General features: G+C 43.2%; 1 protein-coding gene across 2 annotated transcripts in view; it reads left to right on the top strand.

The window, feature by feature from the left end:
* Positions 1-654: 654 nt before the first annotated feature.
* The window catches only part of LOC308639208 (uncharacterized protein CXorf49 homolog), a 45,326-nt gene continuing 26,794 nt past the window's right edge, over positions 655-19,186 (top strand). For both annotated transcript variants that reach the window (XM_081277365.1, XM_081277364.1), the window contains exons 1-2: positions 655-763; positions 1,062-1,112. The gene's annotated coding sequence lies outside the window, so the exon portion shown is untranslated. The remainder of the gene's footprint in view (positions 764-1,061; positions 1,113-19,186) is intronic.

Below are 19,186 nucleotides of genomic sequence, written 5' to 3'. Positions count from 1 at the left end.
GGCACTTCTGGGGTCCTAGCCTTGCTCTCAGATGGGGTGGTTTGTATTGGGAGTCTCCCAGAGAACTCCCTGGGCCTTCCAAACATGGCGGTGGGCAAGTTGCCAGTGGGCGGATAACAAGTTGTTTTGAAAAACTTCTAATTGGCCCTCCGGTCTTCTGCGCTCGTGAACAGTTCATGCCCGCCATGAATCTTATGCAGGGCGGATGTGCGTGCACCTTAGGTGATGACCTGACCTTTACTATGATTGGCTCTGGGAGCTTCCTGGTTTAAGATAACTGACTCTCACTTTCTATATAAGCTAGCACCAGCTTGCAGTAAAGTGCTTCATCTTTGTCACTGCTATCTGTGTGTGTGCATTTTAATCTCTGACGACGAACCTTGGGCTTTCAGTTTGTACCACTGCCCCCAAACAACAACTCCAGAGGTAAACTTTCAGCAGAACACAGCTTTTTCTGTTGGGTCCTGTTTGGCCACACGTCTCCCCCTAGGGGCTGACTGTGGCTGCAGCGCTGCCAGTGTCCCACCCAGAGCCACAGTGCTGGGGGCCCCAGTGGCAACTGGGGCTGACACTGGGAAGCAGAAAGACAGGGAGGGTGGGGGCAGAAGATACAACTGGGCAGTGCAGATACAACTTGTTTCCAGCAGAGGGGGACGTCACCTCACTTTAGTCACATCCAGGCCCTTTCCACATCACACCCAGGAAGGGAAGCTGGATTTGTGTACTCTTTCAGGTGATCAGGAGCCACCAGTGTGTCACCCAGGTAAGGAAAGGCAGGAGAAACCATGAGGATCGCAAGGGTGTCCCACAGAATGCTTAGTTTGGCTGCTAAAAATACCATCCCCAGCTCGATGGTGGGCTTCATGTGTCCGGATTAAGCTGATTTAAGTGCCCCTATCTCTACTGCACCCAAGGGATCTCAAGAGGGCTCTGCTTTGCCACTGAGGAATCCCAGTGTTGCCAGTGGTCTTTGGAATATGGTTGACATGAGGAGTGGTGGTGAGTATGAGAATGGGGAATAGGCCAGAATACTATATTATTCCTCATTTCTCTTTTTCCAGTGTTTGCTGAACTAGTGTGGCACGACAAAAAGATAGAGACGACGTCAAAGGGTAAGTAGGTATGAGGGGCCCTTGGCAGGGGTTGAGGTAGAGGGAGACCTTGGTGTCTCCCAGTGAATGTGCCTGTGGTGGGGTAAGCCTGCACTTCCAGGCAGCACCACATGGAGGGAATTTCCTGTGCCTGGCCACTCCTGGGAGCCTTCTGTGTATTGACTGCGGGGGCTGTGTACAAAGAACAGTCTGAACCTCATGGACTCTGCCGTTGAGTCCCAGAAGTCTCCTTCTTTCAGGACTTTTACAGATGGCTTCTTCATTTTCCCTTTAAGTTCTGATTGCTGTGGCTTGTTCAGTGTTTGCTTGCTTATTTGTTTTAAACACAGTTGTGGATGGTTCTGCCATGGCCCAAGGTTTCAGCCCTACCTGTATGTTCTTCTTGTGCTCCTGTGTTTTGTAAAATGTGTGGTAATTTTACTACTTGATCAAACACTGGCAACCTCCTTACCATCGAAAGACTAGATGGTGTAAAATTTTTCCATTCTATAACTAGACACATGGCAAAACAAAATGCATAAAACATGGAGGATTGATGTCTGAAAATGTCCAAGTATGCAAACACTAACATGTTAGCTTTTGTAATTGCTTACCTTCCACCTCCTCCACATCATTGTGCATGTGTGGACAGGCCAGGTTCCCCAGGTTCCAGGAGAAACATCATTGTGGAAGGGTGTGTTGGAGGAAATCTGCTCCACTTGGGGTAGATGGTTCAGAGAGAGAGAGAGAGAGAGAGAGAGAGAGAGAACAGTCCAGTAGGGAAGGATAAAACACAGTCCCCCAAGGCATATCCTCAGTGACCCACCAACTTTAGCCATGCCTACCTGCCCTCTAGTCTTTTCAAGTTATTAATCAGTCAAGTGGATGCATCCACTGCTGAGGTTACAGCTCTCAGTATCCAACATTTTCACCTCTGAACATTGCTGTGTTGCCTGACACAAGAGTTTTGAGGAGACATTTCGAGATCTAAACCGTAACAGAGGGATTGGGTAGTAAGAAGCAAAGTCCCCCAACTCAAGGAGAGGAGCTCATTTCTGTTCAAAATTGGGAGTCTCTGCTGTAGGCTCTTGATCTACTGTGGGATGAATATTATCCCTCAATAGTCCTGTGTTGCTCATGGAATGATGGCTACCTCACAGTAGCTGGTTCTCACCTCATCTTTGAAGCATGGGACTCCTGGAGGAGATGGCTGAGCCCTGACTTGAGAGAGACTGGGGTGGAATGGACAAAGTGATGATGAGAAGGAGGAGAGGGGGACTGCTCCTGGAGAGCAAGTCAGGCATGGGACAAGGACCCTTCCCTGCGTTCTCACTCTGTAACCCTGCTGTGCCCTGTGGGATGGGCTCAGGGAAACGATGGACATGTATGAGGTAGGACAGTCACAGACCTCAGAGCAAGAAAGGATCGGCAGTGGGGACTTACACCATCCACTTGAAACCTCCATCTGAACAGTCAAACTGGGTTCCTCAGGCTGTGACTGAGACTCTGACCCAAGTTGCTATTCCTTAGAGAGGTAACACCACAAGCTGATGTGTGCCTGTAGAACCTGGGCAGAGACAGGGTAGCTGGAGTTTCTGCTGCTTGAGACATTAGGCTGGTTCCAACTGGGATGCATTCGAGCACTGGGCACTGTCTTTGGAGGCAAGGGGCCATCCTTACTAGGATGGCAGCATAATGATGAATCGTCTCCAGGCATGAACTTGACCCTTGGTGAGTTCCTTTACCAGCCCTGCTTCTTCTCCCTGAGTGTATGATCTCTCCTTGCCATATTGAAACTAGATTCAGCACAAAAATGCTGTAGTCTGTGTATACCACACCACGGGGCATTGTTGGGCTGAACCTTCCAGTTCTGGGTGGATAAGTGTTAGATTATGAAATCTGCATTAGAAATTCCATCATAGTCAAATAGGGTGTACCCATTACATCAAGCAGTGACCCCCACCCAGCCTTTCCCTCCAGCCTCCACTCCCACTCAGTTAGAAGTGAGGTAGCCTGGAGAGCCCTAAGCCCCATCCTGCCTCTTCATGGTACTCTGTTTAGAGTGAGGTCCTGATGTTGACTGAACCGTGTGCCTATGCTCGATATATCTGCACCTTTGGATCCCTGACTCAAATCTCACCAGTACCAAGTGCCCTGGAAGAAGGGTGTGTTGTGGGAAATCCACTCCACTTGGGGTAGATGGTTCAGAGAGAGAAGAGAGCAGTCCGGTAGCAAGGGATAAAATACTGTCCCTTAAGGCACATCCTCAGTGACCTACCTACTTTAGCCATGCCTACCTGCCCTATGCGTTCATTTCCAAACATGAGCTTTCACCCTGAGGGCAGAAATGTTGGTCTCCTTGCCTGATTCCACTTAGGGAAGAAGGGATATGAGCAAGCCTCCCAGGCAGAGAGAGGCAGTGAGGGTGGCCATCCCCTGCTATGTGAAGGCCCAGCCAGCTGCATCCTTGGGTGTGAGACGACATCCTCAGCATGACAGTTGTCAGGATATATCAAAACCATCCATTCTAGCATTTTCTCTCACAAACTCTTGGGGACCTTGGACAACTCGATGCCCATGTGTCCTCAGTCTCCAAGAACCGCATTCTTCTTCTACATGTCCTCACCATCCAATTTCTTTTTGGGTCATGTCTGCCAGGGTCAGCCTGGCACATCATGAACTCCAGGGTTGCCATGGGAACCATACCTGGGGAAGTCCAGGGTGAACTGTTTGCCCTACAACAGTGTGAATGGGGCCGAGGTGGTTGTGCAGGGGGGAAGTTCCTTGTATTGCCTCTCAGAGTAAGAATCACAGAGCTGGAAGCTCTGGGGTCCTCCTGTGTGCCCCACCCCCATGACCTTTACAGATCTCCTGACCTTTCCAAGCATCGTGCACTCTAACTTAAAGGATTAAGAATTGCTATTTAATGAAGACCCTTGACCAAGATACAGAAAATTAAACTGTTTCAAGTGAAATGTAAAATTAAAAGTGCAGGAAACCTAAGCCTACAGTTTGGGAAGTAATTATGAAGCAAACCAAGTCACCACTACTCTATTCCAGAGAATGCATACTACCCCTTCTGAAGCCCCATTGCAGTCTCTTTGTGTGAAGAAAGCCTCGTGCAAAAGCCGGCATACTATGTTAGTCCATTTACAGACATGGAAAAGAAAAGACACGAGGATAGAAAAAGAGATCAGTGTATGCCAGGGTCTGGAGTTTGAGTGAAGGGATGAACTAACAGATGGTATGAGGTCTACTTTGGTCATGATGGTGCCTCTATGTCAGTGTGTGTTTATAGACTTTATAGACCTTTAAGTAAATGATATTTTCAGAGTTTTAGAAATAAGCTAAACAATGTATCTCACATGGTTCTTGACGTTTCCTCGGCACCTTTTCAGAGCACGCAGAGCATGTATTTCTCTTCTGTAAATGCACAGAACTATGGTACTTTATGTCCTGAGGTTAAATCCAGTTTGAATTCCTGTAATGAGGCTGATTTAATCTTGGCATATCTATATTCTCCCTTATGTACCCTGTAGGATTAAGTTGACTAACATTTCTTTCTGAATTCTTTGCTTCTAGGACATGAGTGTGTGCTGGACCTGAGATTTTTCCTCTCCCAAACTAAGTTTGTGAGGATGTGGTATGGAGGTGGTTCCGACCTCATAACATGAGTTGGGGAGTGTCCTTCCTTTTGTCTTTTTTCCAGGAGTTTGTGAAATGTGAATATATTGACTCCTAGGTTCCTTGTCAGTTTGGTAAGGAATCTTGCAGGTTTTCGTGTGTGTGTGTATGTGTGTGTGTGTGTGTGTGTGTGTGTGTGTGTGTGTGAAGCATTTTGATTCTTTCATGGTTCTGGAATGATTCCGTTTCACTATTTCTTCTGTCATGGTCATGGAAGATATTTCTGTCATGGTTATGGAATGCTGTTCCTTCTGGTGTCTGTTTAGGCCAGCTATGTTGTCTCGAGATTGGTGACAATTGTCCATATTTTCAAATACACTGGATAAAATGGTCCATAACATCTTCCTTTATCCCAGGTTTTACTTTTTAAATTTCTGACCCATAAAGGAGTTGCAAGCAAAGTGTGAGGTGCCCCATGTATCTTTCACCCAAACTCACCAGTGGTTATTATTCTTTCACAATATTTTCATCTCTCCATCCCCTTTGGGGTTTTAAGTACTTTTTATCTAGTTTCATTTTACTTTTTTAAGACATGAGGTCTCACTGCCTTGCCCAGGCTGGCCCCCAATACCTTGGCTCCAGTGAGCTTCTGCCTCAGCCTCCCAAGTAGCTGAGACTATATAGGCAGATGCCACTGTGCCTGGCTTTGTGAGTGTGTACTTTTAATCATGATACTGAGTCTTTTGTGTTACTTGAACACAGTATGACACATCACCTCTAAATATGTCAGCACATATCAGAATGGTCTCCTACAAAACCTTAGTGCAATTATCACAGCAAGACCATTTATTTAACCTTGAGGCAATACAGAAGCCTACTATATGCCCCCATGAAACATTTTCTGATTGTTCCAATAATCTCCATCAGAGCTGTTTTCTGAAACTCCCCTTTCTAATCAGAGGGTTGTGCACTGCATTTGTGTCTCAAGTATCTAGTGTCCTTTCAACTAGAACAATGCTGCTGATGTTTTGCCTCGCAAGCCGGTGATGTTTTTGAAGATTGTTGTTTTGCAGGAAGCCTCTCAAGTAGAATTTGCCTTATTAGTCCATCATGTTTAGATTCAGGTTAAGTATTTTTGGCAGGAACCCTGTATAAGGTGTGCGCCATCCTTTTGAGTTCATGACTTAATGAGAGTATTTTACTTTTTGAAGGAGGGTTCCTTGTGCCTGGCAGTTTTATTGGTTTAAGTCTATTGTCAGTGGGCCCAGATGCTCTGAGGTTTGTGATGAGGCAGCACATCGTGGTGGGAAGGCAAAACAGAGGAAGCCCATTCACCTCATGGTGATCATTTTATGTTAGGCATCACAGTAGATATGAGCACTGTAACCTTCTTCCCTACTGAAAACAGCCCATTGCCAAGCTCCAGCTTTAGTAAAGTTTGCATCCTCTCCTAGTGGCAGTGCAGACATCACAAGGTGGCCACAGCAGAAGCTGACGTGGCCAGGTGACTGGGCCCAGGTGTGTTCTGCCGACTCCACCAGCAGCCAGGGGATTCCTGGTCCAATACCCCACCACTGGGAGATCTGACCACCTGACATGTGACCAGGTCAAGTTCCTGGCCACTGGTTCCAGTCACTATTGGGCCAGAGTCAGACCCCAGGCCAATAGAACTGCCCCTCCACCACCACCATGCCCATTCAGGAGATTCTTGATGTCAGTTTGTCCCTTGACTGCAAGAGTTAATTTTCACCTCCCGCTCAGGGTGTTATTCCATCATGAAGGAACTGTTTTCCTATTGTATTTACTAAAAAATTCATGTATTCATACTGTTGGAGAGAAGACAGATCAGTCATATCCAGGCTTGGTAGGTTTTGAGGATTGTTTCACTACAAAGATGTATACTGTCATTAGCACCCCTCTTTTCTTGTCAAATTGTAACATACTATGAATGGTACTATATATATATATATATATATATATATATATATATATATATATATAGTTTAATAAATGAATTTTAAGGACACCTATATGGAATCGCTAGCTTCATCATATGAGAGAACTCAGCCAGCCCCCACCCCAGTATTCTTTGGGTGTTCTCATATGATCTGAGCCCCATTACCCCTCGAGCAGGAATCATGACCTCACCTTTATGCTCATCCTTTCTTCACTATTTATGGTTTTAACATCCCACGGGTATCTCATATTAATGTAGTTTAGTGTTGCTTGTTATTTACCTTTGTAGTCCTGTCAAACTGTGTTCTTATTGTTGGCTTCCTACCCTGCACGTGAGGATTTCAGGTTGGACATGTGAATTTGTGATGTCTGTGTGCAACTATGTGGAGATCTATGTGACTCTGGTTTGTAGAGACAGAAATTTGGGTATGTGATTCATTATAATATAGATGGCTCTTCCAGGGTCCACTATGGTGAGAGAAATCACACTAGTTTTTCTTTAATTGTGGTGAGAGAAACAAAAAATGAAATCTGTCATCATAATCATTTTTCCATGTTCAGTTCAGCCACGTTAAATATATTCACATTATTGTGCATCTTCCAGAACATCTTCATTTACAAAACCAAAGTCTATGCCACTAAAGAACAACTTCATTGTCCTGTGCCCCAGCCTCTGGAAACCAGCATTCCACTTTGTTTCTTCGATTTGAATCTTTCAGGTACTTCATGAAATTGGAATCATGTAGCATTTGTCCTTTTACAACCAACACGTTTCACAGCATAGTGTCCTCAAGGTTCATCCGGAACGTGGCATGTGCAAGAATTTCCATCCTTTTCAACAGTAAACAATATTCTATTTTCAGGCCAAGTAATATATCATACTTGATTATCTATTCATTCATCAATATACACTTGGTTTGCTTCCACCTCTAGGTGGCTGCTATGAACAAGAATTTAAAATTATCACTTTGTAAACCAACACTCTGTTATTTTGGGTATTTCCCAGAAGTAGAATCACTCAATCATGTGGTAACTCTTTTTAATTTTTTTGAGGAACCACCATAAAGTTTTATTTTATTTTTTAAAAAAATAGTTGGGCCATTTCACATTGCCACCAATAGCTCATAAGTTCTCCTTTTCCCCTAATATCCTCATAAATATCACACAAGTTTTTTGGGGGTAAAGCATTTGTTTTTTTCTGTTCTCTCTTTCCAATTCACTTTTTTCAGGTAATTTAAAATTAAAATAGTATATATTTTTGTTGTACAGTGTGATGTTTTCAAATATGTATACTTTGTGAACTAGCGTAATTGAAATAATAGTGCACACCTTATTCCACATACTTGTCATTTTGTGGAAGGACCTCTTAAAATCTGTCCTCTTTCCAATTATTAAGTATATGATACATTTTTATTAACTGTAGTCCCTGTGTTGCACAACAGCTCTCTTGAACTTATTCCTCCATTCTAAATGAAATTTTGTGTTATTTGACTAACATCTCTTCATCCTCCCTTCTTCCTCAGCCCCTGGTACCACTATTCTGTCCCTTCTGCCATGAGTTTAACTACTTAAATTCCACATGCAGGTGAGATCATTTAGTATTTGTTTTCCTGTGCCTATCCCATTTGACTTAGCATAATGTCCTCCAAGTTCATACATGTTGTCACAAATGACAGGTTTTCCTTCTTTTTGAAGACTGAATTGCATTCTATTTCACACACAGTTTCTTCATCCATACATACATTGGTGGGCTCATAACTTTTGAGCAGTGCTGTGATGAGCACACATGATCATCACATCTTTAACATAGCGATTTCATTTCCTTTTGATTTACAACTAGTAGTGGGATTGCTGAATCATGTGGTAGTTCTAGTTATAAGTTTCTAAGGAAAGTACAAAATGGGTCTGGGGTCATGGCTCAGTGGGAGAGCCCTCACCTAGCATGTGCAAGTCCCTGGGTTTGATCCTCAGCACCACATAAAAGTAAGTAAATAAAATAAAGATATTCTGTCCAACTAAAAAAAAGATAAAGATTTAAAAAACATAAAGTACATAATGTCTTCCATGATAGCTATTAATTACTTTCAACAGTGTCAAGAGTTCCCTTTTTTCCTTAGTCATGACAACATTTGTAAATTTTGTCTTTATTTTAATATTTTTGGTACTGGAGATTGAACCTAGGGCCTGGTGCAAGGTAGGCAAGTGTTGTACCAGTGAGCTTCATCCCCAGCTCCTTTGTAAAATTTTATTTTGAGGCAATGTGTAAGTTGCATGGGCTGGCCTTGAAGTTGTGAAGCTCCTATATCAGCCTCTTGAGCAACTGGGACTATGGGTATGTGTCACTGAGCCCAATTCTTTTTTTTACTTTAATAGTTCATTTTAATGACACATACTATTGGGGTTTATTTTGACATAATTATATAAGCGTGCAATATAATTGACTCTAATTCAGTCCCCAATACTTCCACTTACCCTGTCCTTCTCCAGCCCTCTGTTCTCTCTTCTTCACTGATTTTTTTCTGTTAATTTATATCATATATATATTTTAACTAGTACGTTGTGGATAAATAAAAAAGTGAGATTCACTGTGGTATATTCATATATGTACATGGGGAATTTTGATCAGATTCATTCCACCTTTCTTCCATTTTCTTGTCCTTCCTCCTTCCCCCTACGATCCCTTCCCTCTACTCTACTGATATACCTTGTATTTTCAGGGAATCCCACCAAACTCTGCAGCTTCTCTCACCCTTTATTTGGTCTGGCTTCCATGTATCAGAGAACACATTTAACCTTTGACTTTCCGTGTCTGGCTTATTTCACTTAGCTTGATATTCTCCAGTTGCATCCATTTACTGTGACTCCAGTTCTTTCTTCTTCTTTTCTAATAACATCTCATTGTAATTTTAATTTTCATATCTCTGATGATGATTGATGCTGAACATTTTCTCCTATACCTGTTGACAATCTGTCTTCCTTTGAGAAATGACTGTTCAAGTCTTTGACCATTTTTAAATTGGGTAGTTTTCTTTCTTTTGAGTTGTTTGTGTTCCTCATATATTTTGGATAATAACCCCCTCGTCATGTGTATAACTATAAATATAATTCTCCTTTTCCATGAGTTGTATCTTTATTTTCTTCTTGCCTTGCAAAAGCTTTTTAGATTCATGAAATCTCCATTATTCCTTTTGTTGCCCGTGCTTTTGGGGTCTGATCCAAAATTTCATTGTACAAACAAATGTCACAGAGTTTTCCTGAGTGTCTCTTCTATTATTTGTATAGCTTTAGGTGTGATGTTTAAATCTTTAATCCAATAAGAGTTCATTTTTATATGGTGTTATATAAAGGTTCAATTTAATTCTTCTGCACATGCCTTTCCAGTTTTCTCAGCATTTTTCATTGTAGAGATTATCTTTCTCCCTTTGTGTGTGCTGGGCATCTATGTCAAAGAGAAATTTACCACATGGCTGACTTATCCTTCTGTCTTCGCACACTCCTCTCTCTATATTTATGTACATGTGTGTGTGTGTGTGTGTGTGTGTGTGAGAGAGAGAGAGAGAGAGAGAGACCAAATTTCTTCTTACATGGATAGCAGTCATGTTAAATTAGGGCCCCTCCCATTAACTTATTTTAAGTTAATTACTTCTTTAAAAACCTTATATCTGAATATAGTCATATCCTGAGATATTATGGATTAATGCTTCAACATACGGATATTAGTGGTGGATACTGGGAACAGACACTAGAAGGCATAAAAAATATTGTGGATGTCATTGGTAAGCAAATAAGGCAGTGAAAACTATAGATGCAAGATCCAAATCAGAATGATACTTGAACTGGGAAATCTGATCTCTGAGTACGGTTTTGTTCTAGTGGTGTCTGATAAGGGCTAAAGAGGTAGCTGAACGTTTGTGAAGATGAACAGAGCTTTCCTATTCTACAAGAATGGTTGGATAAAATTGGAATGCAGGGCCTACCCAGCAGAGTTGCATGACACAATGCCACAGATTTTGATTTGCAATCCAGAAGAGCCACACGCTTGGAGTTAGGGAAATCCTAACTATACCAGCTCAAGGAGAAACCGCAGCCCAGCTTGAAATCATCTGAAGTTTGCAAATGCAATGAAGGTAATTCCCATTTTTAATACCAGAGAGGTCTGCTAAAAGCAAATGTAAGTTCTTCCTGAATGAGGAAAACATCCTTCTGGGCCTCAAGTGATTTTGAACACTTTTCATATCCACGTCGAGCATTTAATCCAAAGTAATTTGGTGAATAAGGAGATTAGGTCACACCTTTGCAACCAAGGAGAGAAGCAGGTAATACCACAAATCTGTAAGAATTCACTTAGAGGAGTTTGGAGACACAGATACTAAACTTCTGTGCATATGGTTTCTAGAAGAAAGATTGCCTATGTTCAAAAGATGACTAGACTGCCTTCCTTCTGGAAGCTCTCAGGTTGGTTCTACTCTTTTGCCCATTTTCTAGAAGTGTCCTGTGTACCTTGATGCGTCTTAAGAGCCAATAACCATTGGTCTGAGTGCTTCCCATATGTAAAGGTTTGGATGTGAGGTCTCCCTGAAAAGTGCATGCATGAAGCACTAAGAAATGACAAAATCATAGAATTTGCAGGGAAATGGATGGCATTAGAGCAGATTATGCTAAGTGAAGCTAGCCAAGCCCTAAAAAACAAATGCCAAATGTCTTCTTTGATATAAAGAGAGCAACTAAGAACAGAACAGGAAGGAAGAGCACGAGGAAAAGACTAACAGTAAACAAAGACGAATGGGGGGAGAGAAAGGGAGAGAGAAGGGAAAGCATATGGAAATGGTAGGAGACCTTCAATGATACACAAAATTATAAGAGGTTATGAGGGGCAAGGGGGAGGGGGGAAAAGGGGAGAGAATTGAACAACAGCAGAGGAGGTAGAGAGGGAAGATGGGAGGGGAGGGGAGGGGAGGGGAGGGGAGGAGGGATAGTAGGGGATAGGAAAGGTAGCAGAATACAACAGTCACTAATATGGCATTATGTAATAATGTGAGTATGTAACAGATGTGATTCTGCAATCTGTATTTGGGGTAAAAATGGGAGTTCAAAACCCAATTGAGTCTAATGTATGAAAGATGATATATCGTGAGCTCTGTAATGTTTTGAACAATCAATAAAAAAAAAGTGCATGCATGAGACAATGCACGGCTTAGAGGAGAAATGATTGGGTACAAGAGCCTCAACCCAGTCAGTGAATCAATGGGATTAATGTGTGGTAACTGGAGGCAGGTATTGTGTGCCTGGAGAAGGTGGGTCATTGGAGGCATTCTTTGGGGTATGTATATTGTATCTGGTGGGTGGAGTGTTTCTCTCTGCTTCCTGATCACATGTAAGCCGCATCCCTCTACCATAGTCCCCCTGTCTCACCTCAAGCCCCAATGAATGGAGCCGGCTGTCTATGAACTGAGATTCTGAAACCATGAGTCCTCACGTAAACTTTTCCTCCCCTATAATTTTTCTGGTCAGGTCACTTAGTCACAGCAGTGGAAAACGTCACTAAAACACCACACTACCATCTCTCTGGCTCGTCTTTTTCTGACTCCCTCTTCCTCTTTTAAGGACCCTTATGATAACATTGAGCCAAATAATTGAGCCACATAGTCCAGGATAATCTCCCTATTTTAAGATCATCTGATAATCAATCTCAAGTCTATCTACTACCTGATTCCCCTTTGCCACATGCATCAGTTTCCTTGGGCTGCCATAACAGACTACCACAGACCAGGTGGTTAAACAACAGACATTTACTTTCAAATGGTTTTGGATATGGGAAGCCCAGCACCAAGGTCAAGGTGCTGGCGTGGTTGGTTCCTTGGGAAGCCTCTCTTCCCGAGTTGCACATGTCCATATTCTGTCTTTACACGGCCTTTCTGCGTACACAGTCTTGGTGTGTCTACTTCCAAGAATGACACCAGTCCTACTGGACTAAGGCTCCATACCCATGGCCTCATTTAAGAATATTCATGTTCTTAAAGGCACTATCTGCAAAGACAGTGGGGTTCCGGCTCAAACATACAAATGTGAGAGTAGGGAGATACACTTGAATCCATAAAGCCATGTAAACAAACACTGTCACAGGTTCCAGGGATTAGAACATGGAAAAATTCTAATCATAGATCTGCAATCACATAGGCTATATGATATCCTTCATATAAAGTACAAAGTCAATAAGAACCTACTTTAATGTTTAAGAGTACTGCTTACCACTGATACAACTTTAAAGGAGCACAGAAAAATGGTGACCATACAAGTTAGGATAGCTCTTAGCTTGGGGAGAAGGGGAAGGCACATTTTACCCACATATGTACATATGGCCTCAAGTCCTAAGCGAGGTGTTGACCAGAAGACCTTGTCCCCTATATCAACTTCAGGTCAATAAGAGTCTGCCGACCATTGCCCCAGGCTTGCCATCTTCGCTAACTTTTTAAATTCCTAAAATTTTGTATACATGGGGATACTTGTGTAGGGCCCTTTAAGTTGGCAGAGCAGCAAGGGCTCGCTTTGGTCTCTCTAACCTTGATTTTACGGTACTTCATTGAGGCCTTTGTTTCCACCATTTAAGTATATGCTCTATTCATCTCCACTCTTTTTTTTTAATCTATACTAACAAACAGTAGCTCCTTATATATAGTGTTATATGTTTACTGTTCTCTCCCCTTTGTCATTTCCCAAGGTATCAGTTACCCGTGGTCAACCGTGGTCCAAAAAATTAAATGGAAAATTCAAGAAATAAATAAGTGTTAGATGGGGTCCACTGGAGTATGATGCATGCTCTACCTTCAGCTTGGGTTTGCTGGAGTGACAGAGGTAATCTCAAAGGCAGAGTTCCTGGAGGTGGGGTTTAGGCTTAGTTATGCTCCAGGTTCTTTGCCAATTGCTTGCAGGTTTTCCATCAGTGCACCCCAGAGCCCAGCAGTTGCTAGTCGATGCTGGAAGACTGACCCCAGGAATCTCCCCTGGTTTTCATTTGTGTGAGAGAGGAGCCAATGCTTAGGCCACTATGCATCACCTGCAGACTCCATGTTTCCTGGTCTTGGGTTCAGTCTCAATCAGGTACTTATGGGGTTTTAGCTGAGGTTCAACTCACAGTGTGTCTAGTGAATCCTACATAATGGTTATTTTGCCAGTTCCCGAATGCAAATTTGGCATAGATATACTCAACCCCTGGTAGAATCCCCTCAATGCTTCCCTGTGGGAAAAATGAGGGTTATTATGGTGGCAAAGGTCAATTGGAAGGCTCTATAACTGCTTCTGCCTAGGAAAATAGTCAACCAAATGCAATACTGCATTCCTAGAGAGACTGTAGTGATTAGTGCCACCACCGAGAACGAAAAGAATGCAGGGTTGGTGATACCTAGCACATCCCCATTTAACTTGCCTAACTGTCCAGTACAGAAAAGACAACTTGGAGATTGACAGTAGATTAGCCCCAAGGTGAACCAGGTGAGGACTCCAATTTTAGATGGTGTGTTGGTAGTGGTTTCGTTTCTTGGGCAGATTATCATCCACTGGTGTGTAGTGACTGATGAGGAAAATGCTCTTTTGTCTCCGCCCATTGGTAAAGACCACCAGGAGCAGCTTGTTTTCAGCTGGCATAGCTGGTCTGTCAGTGCTCCAGCACTGTATCCTGATTTGAATCCAAGGGATCTTGGTCACCTTTCTTTCCACAAGACATTACATGGGTCTCTTCCATCAGTGACATTATTCAGATTGGACATGTGGACAAGAAGCAACAACTGCTATAGACTTACTGGAAAGGTATCTGCATGTCACACACTATGTTTTGATTTGGACCTGGAGCATCCCACAAAGGCTCATGTGTTGAAGGCTTTTTCCTCAGCACAGAGGAAAAGGAAGTGGGGTATTTAGGAAATTATTGGATCATGAGGACTCTAAACTCCTCATAAGATGAATGCCTTGGGATGGGGATATAGCTCAGCTGGTAGAGTGCTTGCATCGCATGCACAAAGCCCTGAGATTAATCCCAAGCACCACAAAAGAAAAAAAAAGAATAATGCCTTGAGGGTTTCAGAGCCCCATGCCATTATTGGAGGTGGTATAAACTGTAGGAGGTGTGACCAAGTTGGAGGAGGAAGGTCTCTGAGGGCATGTACTCAAAGGAAATTTCTTGTCTCTGGCCTCTTCCTCTTTGCCTCTCCCCCTCTATTTCCTGGTCACCATCAGATGCACAGTATTCCTCTGCCTCAAGCTTTTGTCATCGTTTTCTGCCTCACCTCAGGCCCAGAGCAATAGAGTCAGCCGATCATGGATTAAAACCTCTGAAGCTACGAACCCAAGTAAGCCTTTCCTCTTTTTAAATGGATTGTCACTGTGATGAACATCCAACTAACACAGCCTGGGAAATAAATCTGATGAAAATGCAGTGGCTTCTACTCCAGTGAAATTTCTAGAGGTCCTGGGGTGTGGGGCATGTCAAGATAACCCTGCTAAGGTGAAGGATAAATTGCTGCATCTTCCCCTCACACCACCCAAAATGAGACACAACTCCTAGTGGGCCTCATTTGATTTGGGGAACAACATCTTCTGCATTGGAAGGAGTTACACTGGCCCCTTTATTGAGCATCATTCAAAGCTACTGAATTTTTTTTCTTTTTTCTTTCTTTCTTTCTTTCTTTCTTTCTTTCTTTCTTTCTTTCTTTCTTTCTTTCTTTCTTTCTTTCTTTTTTATAGCTACTGAATTTAATGAACTCTGCTAATTTTAAGAGGAGGCTCCGTAACAGGTCCAGGCTGCCAAGTTACCTGTTCTACCTCTTGGGCCATATCATCCAGCAGATCAAATGGCACTTGAATTGCCAGGGTCAGAGAGATTCTCTGTTTGGATACTTTAGCAAGATCGTACAGGTGAGCTAGAGCACAAGCCCTTAGGATTTGGGAGCAAAGCCCTTCAATCCCCCATGGATAACTGATCTCCTTTTGAGAGACAGCTTTTGGCTTGCTACTGGACATTACAAGGGACTGGATATTTAAATATGGGTCAGCCAGTTACTCTGCATATGGAGCCTCATGAGGAGCTGGGTATTGTCTGAACCGTCAAGCCATAATACTGGTCATGCACCACAGCACACCATCCAATGGAAGTGGTATGTATGTGACTGAGCTCAAGCAAGCCGAGAAAGCACAAGTATGTTACATGAAATGCCCCAAGTGTCCGTGGTCCCCACTTCAGCTATACAACTCTCTCTCCCCCAGACTGCACATGTGGGATCATGAGAAGCTTTTTATGATCAATTTGACAAAGGGAGACTCAGGTCTGGTTTGCAGAAGGTGCTGTGAATTATGCAATTAGCACCTGAAACTGGACAGCTGCAGCACCAGACCCTTTGTGGGACATCCCTGTAGGACAGTGGTGAAGGGAAATCCTCCTGGTGGGCAGAACTCTGGGAAGAACCCCTCATTGTTCACTATTCATGGAAACTATATAGGCAAACATAGGCTGTGGCCAATGGTTTGGCATGATGGTCAGAATTTTGGAAGGAATGTGATTGGAACATTGTTGATAAGGAAATCTGGGGAACAGATGTGTGGATGGAACTCTCCGAATAAGCAAAAGACATGAAGAGGAGGTGGAAGTTTGTCCCTGAGGTAAAGCATGTGTCTTTCATGCCCTTCAGAGGCATATGCCCTTCACATGCCCTTCTATCCCAAGCACCGAAAATCTGAAACACACACACACACAAACATACAGATATGTGTGTCTCAGGTCAATGTCCACCAAATGGATACCCCAACAGAGGAGGATTTTAACAATCAAGTGGAAAGGGTGACCCCTACAGTTGCTCTCTTTCTCCAGCCACACTTCTCATTGCCCAGTAGTCTTATGAAAAACGTGGACATGCTTGAGGGGATAGAGGTGATCCTTGGACTCCACTCCCAAAGGCTGACTGGCCATAAGCAATGCAGAGTGCTCATTTTCCAACAGTAGAGACGAACACTGTGTCTGCATTGGAAGGAGTTATACTATATTTCAGTTTGCCATAATTTATCACTTTGCCATAATTTATCAGAGCAATCATGCAGTCACCTGGTGGCATGTTGATTACCTTGAACCTTTTCCATCTTGCAAGGGACAGTGTTTGGTTCACACTGGAAAAGACATGTACCCCGGGGGTTCAGATCTGCCTTCTCTGCACATGGTACTTCTAAACAAACTACATCTATGGAATTATAGAATATCTCTTCTACCATCATGGTGTTGCTTCTGATCCGGGAAGACAGTTCACAGCAAATGAAATGCCATGAGGGACCCATTCACTGGTTTTCCAAACTCCCCACATTCCTAAAGCAGCTGAGAGGGGGCAAACAGAGGTAGGAACATGATGTTAAATGAATGATTCCTTAAAATGGGCCTTCTTGCCAACTACCACTTGATTTCTTTTCCAAGAATCAAGTAACCTGCAGGCCTGCCTGGCTTAAGTGGACAAGATATGTCATGTTCCACAGCAAACTACCTCTTATCTGCAGGAGAAAGGCAGACCCACAGGAATGTTAATAGGATCTCACCTAAAGGGCAAGGTCTTTGTGACTGTTTCCACAGACAAGATCCCAGAATTTAGGGACATAAGAATAATTCCTCCTAACCATAAAATGTGTAAAAGTATTTGGTTAAGAATACCATTAGAACTGGTCAGCATGGGCCAAAGTGACCTAGAGTTGTCATGGCAGTGGGGACTTGAAAGTCTGATGTCATCCTGCTGTCAGTCAAAAGCCAAGAGGTGGACCTGGGCAGGACTCTCTGGAAACTTTCTGGGAGCCTCAATAAAACCGGACAGCAGGAGAGGCACTTGTCCCTTCTCCTCTCTGAGAGGATTCACTCCCTCCCTTGAGAGTGTCCCCTCTGCTTCTTCCTGTCCCCAAAGACTCATGCCTGTTACTCTGAGTGAAACATCTGAAAATATTCTGAAGTGATACCTAGAATCGGGGTTTGGAGGGAGGGTGTCTTCTTGCTGCCTCAGTTTCCTGGAAGGCCCCAACACTGTAAAACTGTCAAGTCCCCTCCTGCATCACAGAGTTCTCTCCCTTGTCATTTATATCAATTCTGTTCCATTATTGCCTGTGGATTTTAATCTTTGAATTTGTGAGACAAGAACCCAGAAGTACATTGGTGAGGTCCACAGCCTGCACAAATCCCATCTGCCAGCTGAAGCAGGAATCTCGTCTCATTTGAAAACTCCAGTTTCACGGATGGCTTGAGAGGGTGTTAGAACACCTTTTGAAAATGAACCAGCATTGCCAGCTGGATCACAATACCCTCGAGGGCTGGGACAAAGCCTCTAGGATACTGTCTACTCTGATCCAGTGTCTAATGTGTATTGCTGTTTCTACCATAGCCAGGATTCCCAAGTCCTGAAATCAAGGGATGGAATGGGAGTGGCACCACTCACTATTAACCTTAGTCATCCACCAGCAGAATGTTTGCTTCTTGTCCCCAGGACAGCTCTCTGCTGTCCCAGAGGTCTTAGTCCCAAAGGGGGCAATATACCCTCCAGGAGACTCAGCAATGGCTCCATTGAATTGTAAGGTAAGATGGCCACCAGCTGCTTTGGACTCTTCAGGCCCGTGAATCAAAGGTGAAGAAGCAAGTTACTACTGCATCGTCCTGATAACGCTGGGGACAATTGGACTGCTGCTCTGAAATGGAGATAAGTAAGGATACCTCTGGCATATGGGAGATCCCTTAGGTCATCTCAGTATTAAGTCTGATAGAAACCACAATGGAACCATTCCTGAGTAATGAAAGCTTTGGTCACACAAGTAAAAGGCTACCTGGGATCATTGTCACAGATGAAGTGTTTGCCAAGGGTAAAGGGAACATGGAAGGGGTGGTCGAAGGTAGTTTAAAATACCAGTTATGTTCCTGTATGACCCGTTATAGAATTGAGGATTATAATCAACATGAGTATACTTCCTTGTTTTGTGATGAATGCTTATATGTATATAAAATATATAATATATGAATAGCGGTAACTATATTGTGATTGTTAATTTCTCGTGCCACCTTGACTGGGGATGACATGCCCAGATATTTAGTCAAATATCATCATGGGTGGTTTTGTGAGGGCATATGGGGACGAGGTTGACATTTAAATTGGTAGACTGAGTAAAGCAGATTGCTCTCCCAAAAGGTGAGTGGGCTTCATCCAATCAGTGCAGGCCTGCATTGAACAACAAACCTGACCCTCCACTGAGTAGGAGAGAATTCTTCTTGTTGGACTGCCTCTGAATTGGAATATGGGAGTTTTTTTCTGCCTTCAGACTTGAAATGAAATATCAGCTCTAAATGGGTCTTGAGCCTTTTGAACTTTGGATGAGGAATAGACCATTGGCTCTCCTAGACTTCAGGCCTTCTGCCTTGGATTGGCATTAAACCATCAGCTCTTCAGGTTTCCAGCTTGCTACATCCCTCTACAGATATTGGGGCTTTCCAACTTCCATAGTTGCGTGAACACAGT

This window comes from Spermophilus citellus (genome assembly GCF_964194105.1).
Source record: "Spermophilus citellus genome assembly, chromosome: X".
NCBI lineage: Eukaryota > Metazoa > Chordata > Mammalia > Rodentia > Sciuridae > Spermophilus > Spermophilus citellus.
The sequence above is the reverse complement of the archived record's forward strand: the minus strand, read 5'-3'. Positions and strand labels throughout refer to the sequence as shown.